Raw genomic sequence first — 8,358 nt, forward strand, 5'->3', positions numbered from 1 at the left:
CACTAGGGGCTCGAAACCGGGATCATGCTCAAGGGTCTTTCTTATTTTACTGTGCACTCAGACTTGAGTTAAGAAAATTGCACCCAATACGTGATATATGTGATTAGGGCTTGACCTGGTTGTTGATTATAATTATGAATAGGGCTCGGGCCCCTGAGAATGTACGTGTTTGAGATTGCACTTGTTGATTAAACATACTTGAATATTCTATTTTTGGCTAAGTGTTATATGATTATTCGCATGGTTTGCATAGCTAGGGCTCGACCCCGTTAGGGAACATGTGATGAGGACACCAAGACCCAAGTATCAAGTCAAGTTCCAGTTGGTCCAGTGACGAGGGCACGAGCCAAGAGATTCAAGGAAGAACTTAACAGCCTAGTCCACAAAGTCCTAAAACAAGAGGAGACCGTGGTCAACATTGAAGGAGAACAAAGACTTGTCTTACTCATCAAAGTTGACTGAGTTTAGGAGCTTAATGAGTCTTTTTATTTTTAGTCACGTTTTTTAGTCTTTGTTTATTTTGTGATAAGTCAAACATTTGACTTGTGTGAGTCCAATAGTCCTTTTGTCTTTAATTTTCGGTTTTCATGAGGAAGACAAAAGGCTTGTCTTTAATTTCGGTTTTCATTAGGAAGACCAAGGGTCTTGTTTTCATGTAATTTTCGTCCTTATAAGGACTGCCAAAACAATGTGAAAAATCAGATTATGTTGAAAGAAATTGTGAGTTTATTTCTTCTTGAGTTCTTGAAGAAACTTTTGAACTTATCAAGGAGATTCCTTGTGGCATTCATCCTGACTTATCAAACGGATTCCATCCCCGTTTGTGGCGTCTTCCTCATACCAAGGTTCGTGCTTGGCTAAGCATTGGGTCGCGGTTCCATTCCAATCTCGTGTGTTCTTGGTGGCTGTTCCATATTTGGTGTCGGGTTTCGTCACACTTGTTGGCGTGGTTCGTATCAGTTGGTATCAAAGATTAGGATCATCCGGTTTGGCCTATCCTTTTTTTTTCATTTGTGTTCTATTCGTATTTCAATTTTAGGGTTTCTGAAATCAAAAAAAAAAAATCTATCTATTCGTGTTCTTGATTTTCTTAGTCTTTGTTCTTGTTTTCCTTCTAAAAATCTGAAACCATTATAGTTAATCTCTTTATTCCAGATTGTTTCTTTGTTCAAATCGTGTTCTTAATATCCTTGTTCCAATTGTTTGTTGTGAAATCAGAAACTATTCTAGAGCTTGTTGAAATCGTGAATTAGGGCTTTGAGTTTTTTTTCTCTTGTTCTAATTGTAGAATCTGAATTTTCATTGAGTTTCTAGTGCTGTTTTGTTTTGAAATCCGAATTTTGCCTTGGGTTTCTTGTTCTTGTTGTGAAATCCGAAATTGGTATTGATCATTCCCTTGTTTTAATTGTGTCCCTGGTTTCCATTGGTTCCTTTATTTGTTGTGGAATCCGAGACTGTTATAGTGCCACAAATTAGTTTGGTTTTGATCTTATTGTTTGAATCACAAATTAGATTTTGGGAATATTGGTTTTCTGTTATTGAGATTGTTCTTGAATCTGTTATAGTACCACAGTTTGCTTGGTTTTCGGATTGGTTCTTTGGTGTTCAAATTTTTTTTTTTCTTTTCAAAAATTGAGTATCTGGGTTATCAAATTTGAGAGATAAAAAAAAAAAAGGAAGAAAGGAAAGGAAAAATCAAGAGGATCCGAACCTAAAAAAAAAAAAAAAAAAAAAAAAAAAAAAAGTCTAGAAACCTGTCTTAAAAATTTTTGTTCTAATCTTGTTCCTTATGGTCTAGAGGCCTTTTGACCAAAACCCCACACAAGTGTTCCAAAAATCATCATTTTTCGTCATTTTCACCAGTTTTCGTCGGTGTTCGTTTGGTTTGTTTGGTTGGATTTGCTGCTTGAACCTCCATATCACCGTTTCATTAGTTTTCAAAGAGCTTAAAGAAGAAAATAGAGTGGAAAAAGGCAGAGGTGTGAGCTTATTTGAGGGTAAAAGCCATCATTGAGTGCAAACACGAGTGTACTTGAGTGACCATTTTCTTTGAGTGAAACACGTGAGGGAGTGCAGTGAGGTCCTTTCTATAATTGTCTAACCTTATTGTTTTGCAGATTCTCCATCATGTCACAAAATCCAGAGAAAGATGCAAGCAATGATAATCCGCCACCTGAGGTTCCGAATCTACAAATACAAGCATTAATTGGGGAGATGCGAAGGATGATGAGGGCGGAGTGTGAGCAGATACATGAGAGGTTGGATAGGGTAGAAGAGGGGGCACAACGGAGACCAAGGAGGGGTAGGGTACACCAAAGGGAGGATGAGAATGAAGGGGATTTGGAAGGGGTAATTTCTAATGATGAGTTTGATAGGATGTCGGCGGGTAACCATAGGAGGTATGGTGGGAATAGAGAAGATAGGAACCAGGTAGATAATTATTTGGGGAATATCAAAATGAGAATCCCAGCATTTCAGGGGAAGAGTGATCCTGAAGCATACCTTGAGTGGGAGAAGAAAATGGAGCTAGATTTTGATTGTCACAACTACTCCGACATGAAGAAGGTAAAACTTGCTGCCATTGAGTTTACTGATTATGCTATTGTTTGGTGGGATCAGTTGTTCATCAACAGGAGGCGGAATGGAGATCGTCCTATTGACACATTGGAGGCCATGAAGAGGGTGATGAGGCGACGGTTTGTACCACCTCATTATTATCGAGATCTCTACCTTAAGTTGCAGGGTCTTCGTCAGGGCTACAGAAGTGTTGATGAGTATTACAAGGAGATGGAGATGGCTATGATTAGAGCCAATGTTGAAGAGGATCGGGAGGCAACCATGGCAAGGTTTTTGAATGGGTTGAACCGAGAGATTGCTGACCCAATCGAGCTACACCATTATGTGGAATTGGAGGATTTGGTTCATATGGCAATCAAAGTTGAGAGGCAGCTCAAGAAGGGTAGTTCAATTCGAGGTCAAGACCGAGCCCACACAATCCAAGTACAACACCTTGGAGGTCGAACTATCCAAAGAAAGAAGACCAACCCACTTCATCATCTACACCAAAACCAGCCACAACAGCCACGACCCCTCAAGGTAAAACAGCCCCTACTTCGTCCCATTCTAGTGAGATAAAGTGTTTCAAATGTCAGGGGCGAGGACACATAGCTAGCCAGTGTCCAAACAAGAGAGTCATGGTGATTCGAGAAAGTGGAGAGATAGATTCTGAAGATGAAGATGATCTTGCTGACATGCCACCTTTGGAAGATGCTTCTGACAATGAGTATGGACCAGAATCTGGTGAGATGCTTGCACTAGTCACAAGGCGAGTCATGAATTTGCAAGCAAAAGAAGAGGAAGAAGAGGTGCAGCGAGAGAACATCTTTCACACTCGTTGTCATGTGAGAGACAAGGTATGTAGTGTCATTATTGATGGAGGTAGTTGTACTAATGTTGCTAGTGCTTCCATGGTTGCCAAGCTGGGGCTTACAACGCTTAGGCATCCTTGTCCATACAAATTGCAATGGCTGAATGATAGTGGTGAAGTGAGGGTTACAAAACAAGTACTGGTCTCATTTCGCATTGGCAAGTATGAAGATGAGGTGTTGTGTGATGTGGTTCCCATGCAAGCTGGACACCTCCTTCTAGGAAGGCCTTGGCAATTTGATCGGCGGGTGCAGCATGATGGCTTCACCAACAAGTATTCATTCACATTCCGTCAACGAACAATCACTCTAGCGCCATTGACACCAAAGCAAGTGTATGAAGATCAAGTGAGGTTGCAAAAATTGAGTGACAAAAAGAAAATGAGTGAGCAAAAAGAGAGTGAAAAGATGAATGAGAGTGAGGAAAAAGAGAGACAAAGAGAGAAAAGTGTGGAATCAAGTGAGAGAAAACAAAATAATTTTTATGCAAAAAAAAGTGAGGTTAAGAGAGCATTGTGTACAAAACAGCCCATGATTTTACTCATGTACAAGGAGGCTCTTTTAAATACTAACCAACTTGATTCTTCGCTGCCAAGTGTTGTTGTGTCTATTTTGCAGGAATTTGAGGATGTGTTTCCTGAGAAAGTAACACATGGTTTGCCACCTGTTCGAGGAATAGAACATCAAATTGATTTTGTTCCAGGTGCTTCCATCCCAAACCGACCAGCCTACAGAAGTAATCCTGATGAAACAAAGGAATTGCAAAGGCAAATTGAAGAATTGATGGAGAAAGGGCATGTGAGAGAAAGCATGAGCCCTTGTGCTGTTCCAGTGATTCTAGTTCCCAAGAAGGATGGAACATGGAGGATGTGTGTTGACTGTCGAGCCATCAACAATATAACGGTAAAATATCGACATCCCATTCCTCGTTTAGATGACATGTTAGATGAATTGCATGGTTCTTGTGTGTTTTCCAAAATTGATCTTAAAAGTGGGTATCATCAGATACGAATGAAAGAAGGGGATGAGTGGAAAACTGCTTTTAAAACTAAACATGGATTGTATGAGTGGTTAGTCATGCCTTTTGGACTAACTAATGCACCTAGCACTTTCATGCGCTTAATGAATCATGTATTGCGTGCTTTCATTGGAAAATTTGTGGTTGTGTATTTTGATGATATTCTTATTTATAGTAAGAATTTGCATGACCATGTTTTGCATTTGCATTCTGTTTTGGATGTTCTTAGGAAACAGAGTTTATATGCTAACCTCAGTAAGTGTACTTTCTGCACCGATAAGCTTGTTTTCCTAGGCTTTGTTGTAAGTGCTACAGGTATTCAGGTGGATGAAGAAAAGATCAAAGCCATCCAAGAGTGGCCGACCCCTACAACTATAGGTAATGTTAGAAGTTTTCATGGACTTGCTAGCTTCTACAGGAGGTTTGTGAAAAATTTTAGCACCATCGCCGCACCACTTATAGAAGTTATCAAAAAGAATGTGATATTTAAATGGGGTGAAGCTCAAGAGGAGGCATTTCAGCTACTGAAACACAAGCTTACTCATGCTCCTTTACTTGCTTTGCCTAACTTTTCTAACACTTTTGAAGTTGAATGTGATGCTTCTGGAATAGGTATTGGCGCTGTTCTTATGCAGGATGGGAGACCGCTTGCATACTTTAGCGAAAAGCTAAGTGGGGCTGCCCTCAATTACCCCACCTATGACAAAGAATTGTATGCACTAGTGCGTGCTTTAGAAACATGGCAGCACTATTTGTGGGCAAAGGAGTTTGTGATTCGCACAGATCATGAATCCTTGAAACATTTGAAAGGCCAACACAAGCTCAACAAGAGACATGCAAGATGGGTTGAGTTCATTGAGACATTTCCTTATGTCATTCGCTATAAACAAGGTAAGGAGAATGTGGTTGCTGATGCCCTTTCTCGCAGGTATGCCCTAATCTCCACTCTTGATGCTAAATTACTTGGGTTTGAACACATAAAGGAGCTGTATTCTGCTGACCATGATTTTGGGGAAATTTATGGTGTTTGTGAAAAATCTGCTGAAGGAAAATTTTATAGGCATGAGGGTTTCTTGTTTAGGGAGCATAGGTTGTGTGTACCTAATTGTTCTTTGAGAGATTTGCTAGTTAGAGAGTCCCACGGGGGAGGGTTGATGGGACATTTTGGAGTTGCTAAGACCCTAGCTATGTTGCAAGAGCACTTCTTTTGGCCCCACATGAAACGAGATGTTGAACGAATTTGTGGTAGGTATGTCACTTGTAGGCAAGCTAAATCAAGAGTTCAGCCAAATGGCCTTTACACACCCCTACCTATCCCTAGTTCACCATGGGTTGACATTTCAATGGATTTTGTGTTGGGTTTACCTAGAAGTAAGCGTGGGAGGGATTCAATCTTTGTGGTTGTAGACAGATTTTCTAAGATGGCTCATTTTATTCCATGTCATAAAACTGATGATGCCTCTAACGTTGCAGATTTGTTCTTTAGGGAGATTGTGAGATTACATGGTATGCCTAGAACAATTGTATCAGATAGGGATGCCAAGTTCTTAAGCTATTTTTGGAAAACATTGTGGGGAAAACTTGGGACAAAACTATTATTTTCTACTACTTGTCACCCTCAAACCGATGGTCAAACAGAAGTAGTTAATAGGACCCTATCCACCTTGTTGAGGGCTATCATAAGTAAAAATATTAAGACTTGGGAAGATTGTTTGCCACATGTTGAGTTTGCTTATAATCGTTCAATGCATTCTGCTACTAAATTTTCACCATTTGAAATTGTTTATGGTTTTAATCCTCTAACTCCTTTGGATTTATCACCTTTACCTGTTTCTGAGCATTTGAATTTAGATGGCGAGAAGAAGGCAGAATTTGTGAAGAAAATCCATGAGAGGGCGCGACTCAACATAGAGAGAAGGACTGAACAATACATTAAGCAAGCTAACAAGGGTCGCCATAAGCAGGTTTTTGAGCCCGGTGATTGGGTATGGTTACACATGAGGAAAGAGCGATTCCCAACACAAAGGCGTTCAAAATTGCTACCTCGAGGAGATGGTCCATTTCAAGTACTTGAAAGGATCAATGACAATGCCTACAGACTCGATTTACCAGGTGAGTATAATGTTAGTGCTACTTTTAATGTTTCTGATTTGAGTCCTTTTGATGCAGGTGACGATTTGAGGTCAAATCCTTCTAAAGAGGGGGGGGGGGGGGGAGGATGATGAGGACACCAAGACCCAAGTATCAAGTCAAGTTCCAGTTGGTCCAGTGACGAGGGCACGAGCCAAGAGATTCAAGGAAGAACTTAACAGCCTAGTCCACAAAGTCCTAAAACAAGAGGAGACCGTGGTCAACATTGAAGGAGAACAAAGACTTGTCTTACTCATCAAAGTTGACTGAGTTTAGGAGCTTAATGAGTCTTTTTATTTTTAGTCACGTTTTTTAGTCTTTGTTTATTTTGTGATAAGTCAAACATTTGACTTGTGTGAGTCCAATAGTCCTTTTGTCTTTAATTTTCGGTTTTCATGAGGAAGACAAAAGGCTTGTCTTTAATTTCGGTTTTCATTAGGAAGACCAAGGGTCTTGTTTTCATGTAATTTTCGTCCTTATAAGGACTGCCAAAACAATGTGAAAAATCAGATTATGTTGAAAGAAATTGTGAGTTTATTTCTTCTTGAGTTCTTGAAGAAACTTTTGAACTTATCAAGGAGATTCCTTGTGGCGTTCATCCTGACTTATCAAACGGATTCCATCCCCGTTTGTGGCGTCTTCCTCATACCAAGGTTCGTGCTTGGCTAAGCATTGGGTCGCGGTTCCATTCCAATCTCGTGTGTTCTTGGTGGCTGTTCCATATTTGGTGTCGGGTTTCGTCACACTTGTTGGCGTGGTTCGTATCAACATGGTTATTTCTTTGTTTGCATTTAATTGATGGTGTTATATGATTAATATGTATGGATACTTGTATTGTTGGAAGTATGCATATATGTATCTGTATCTGAATACCTGGTTCAGGGCTTGACTTATTAGTCAAGGGCGGCAATAGTGCGCTGCACGCTGGTCAAAAGGCTTAGGCCCAAATCAACAATGTACTATTACGTTGGTCGACCCTATGGTCGTTGAACAGCAAAACGTATGGCTAGCTCTATGGCTAGTTACTCAGAGCTAAGGGCGAGGGCCCCAGGTGACTCTATGGTCACATTGCTAGGGCATAGTGATGAGGACACCAAGACCCAAGTATCAAGCCAAGTTCCAGTTGGTCCAGTGACGAGGGCACAAGCCAAGAGATTCAAGGAAGAACTTAACAGCCTAGTCCACAAAGTCCTAAAACAAGAGGAGACCGTGGTCAACATTGAAGGAGAACAAAGACTTGTCTTACTCATCAAAGTTGACTGAGTTTAGGAGCTTCATGAGTCTTATTGTATTTGTCATTTTAATTTATTTACGTTATTGTTGTTATTTGGTCTTTCTTTATTTTTGTGATAAGTCAAACATTTGACTTGTGTGAGTCCAATAGTCCTTTTGTCTTTAATTTTCGGTTTTCATGAGGAAGACAAAATGCTTGTCTTTAATTTCAGTTTTCATTAGGAAGACAAAGGGGCTGTCCTTAATTTTTCGGTTTCATTAGGAAGACCAAGGGTCTTGTTTTCATGTAATTTTCGTCCTTATAAGGACTGCCAAAACATTTGGAAAAATCAGATTATGTTGAATGAAATTGTGAGTTTATTTCTTCTTGAGTTCTTGAAGAAACTTTTGAACTTATCAAGGAGATTCCTTGTGGCGTTCATCCTGACTTATCAAACGGATTCCATTCCCGTTTGTGGCGTCTTCCTCATACCAAGGTTCGTGCTTGGCTAAGCATTGGGTCGCGGTTCCATTCCAATCTCGTGTGCTCTTGGTGGCTGTTCCTTATTTGGT

The 8,358-nt window shown here is 40.2% G+C and overlaps 1 pseudogene; it reads left to right on the forward strand.

Annotated features, from left to right (window-relative positions):
* The first annotated feature begins 2,448 nt into the window (after positions 1-2,448).
* LOC133821293 (uncharacterized) lies at positions 2,449-6,545 on the forward strand (annotated as a pseudogene).
* Positions 6,546-8,358: the final 1,813 nt, after the last annotated feature.

The sequence above is a fragment of the Humulus lupulus genome, chromosome 1 (assembly GCF_963169125.1).
Source record: "Humulus lupulus chromosome 1, drHumLupu1.1, whole genome shotgun sequence".
Lineage (NCBI taxonomy): Eukaryota > Viridiplantae > Streptophyta > Magnoliopsida > Rosales > Cannabaceae > Humulus > Humulus lupulus.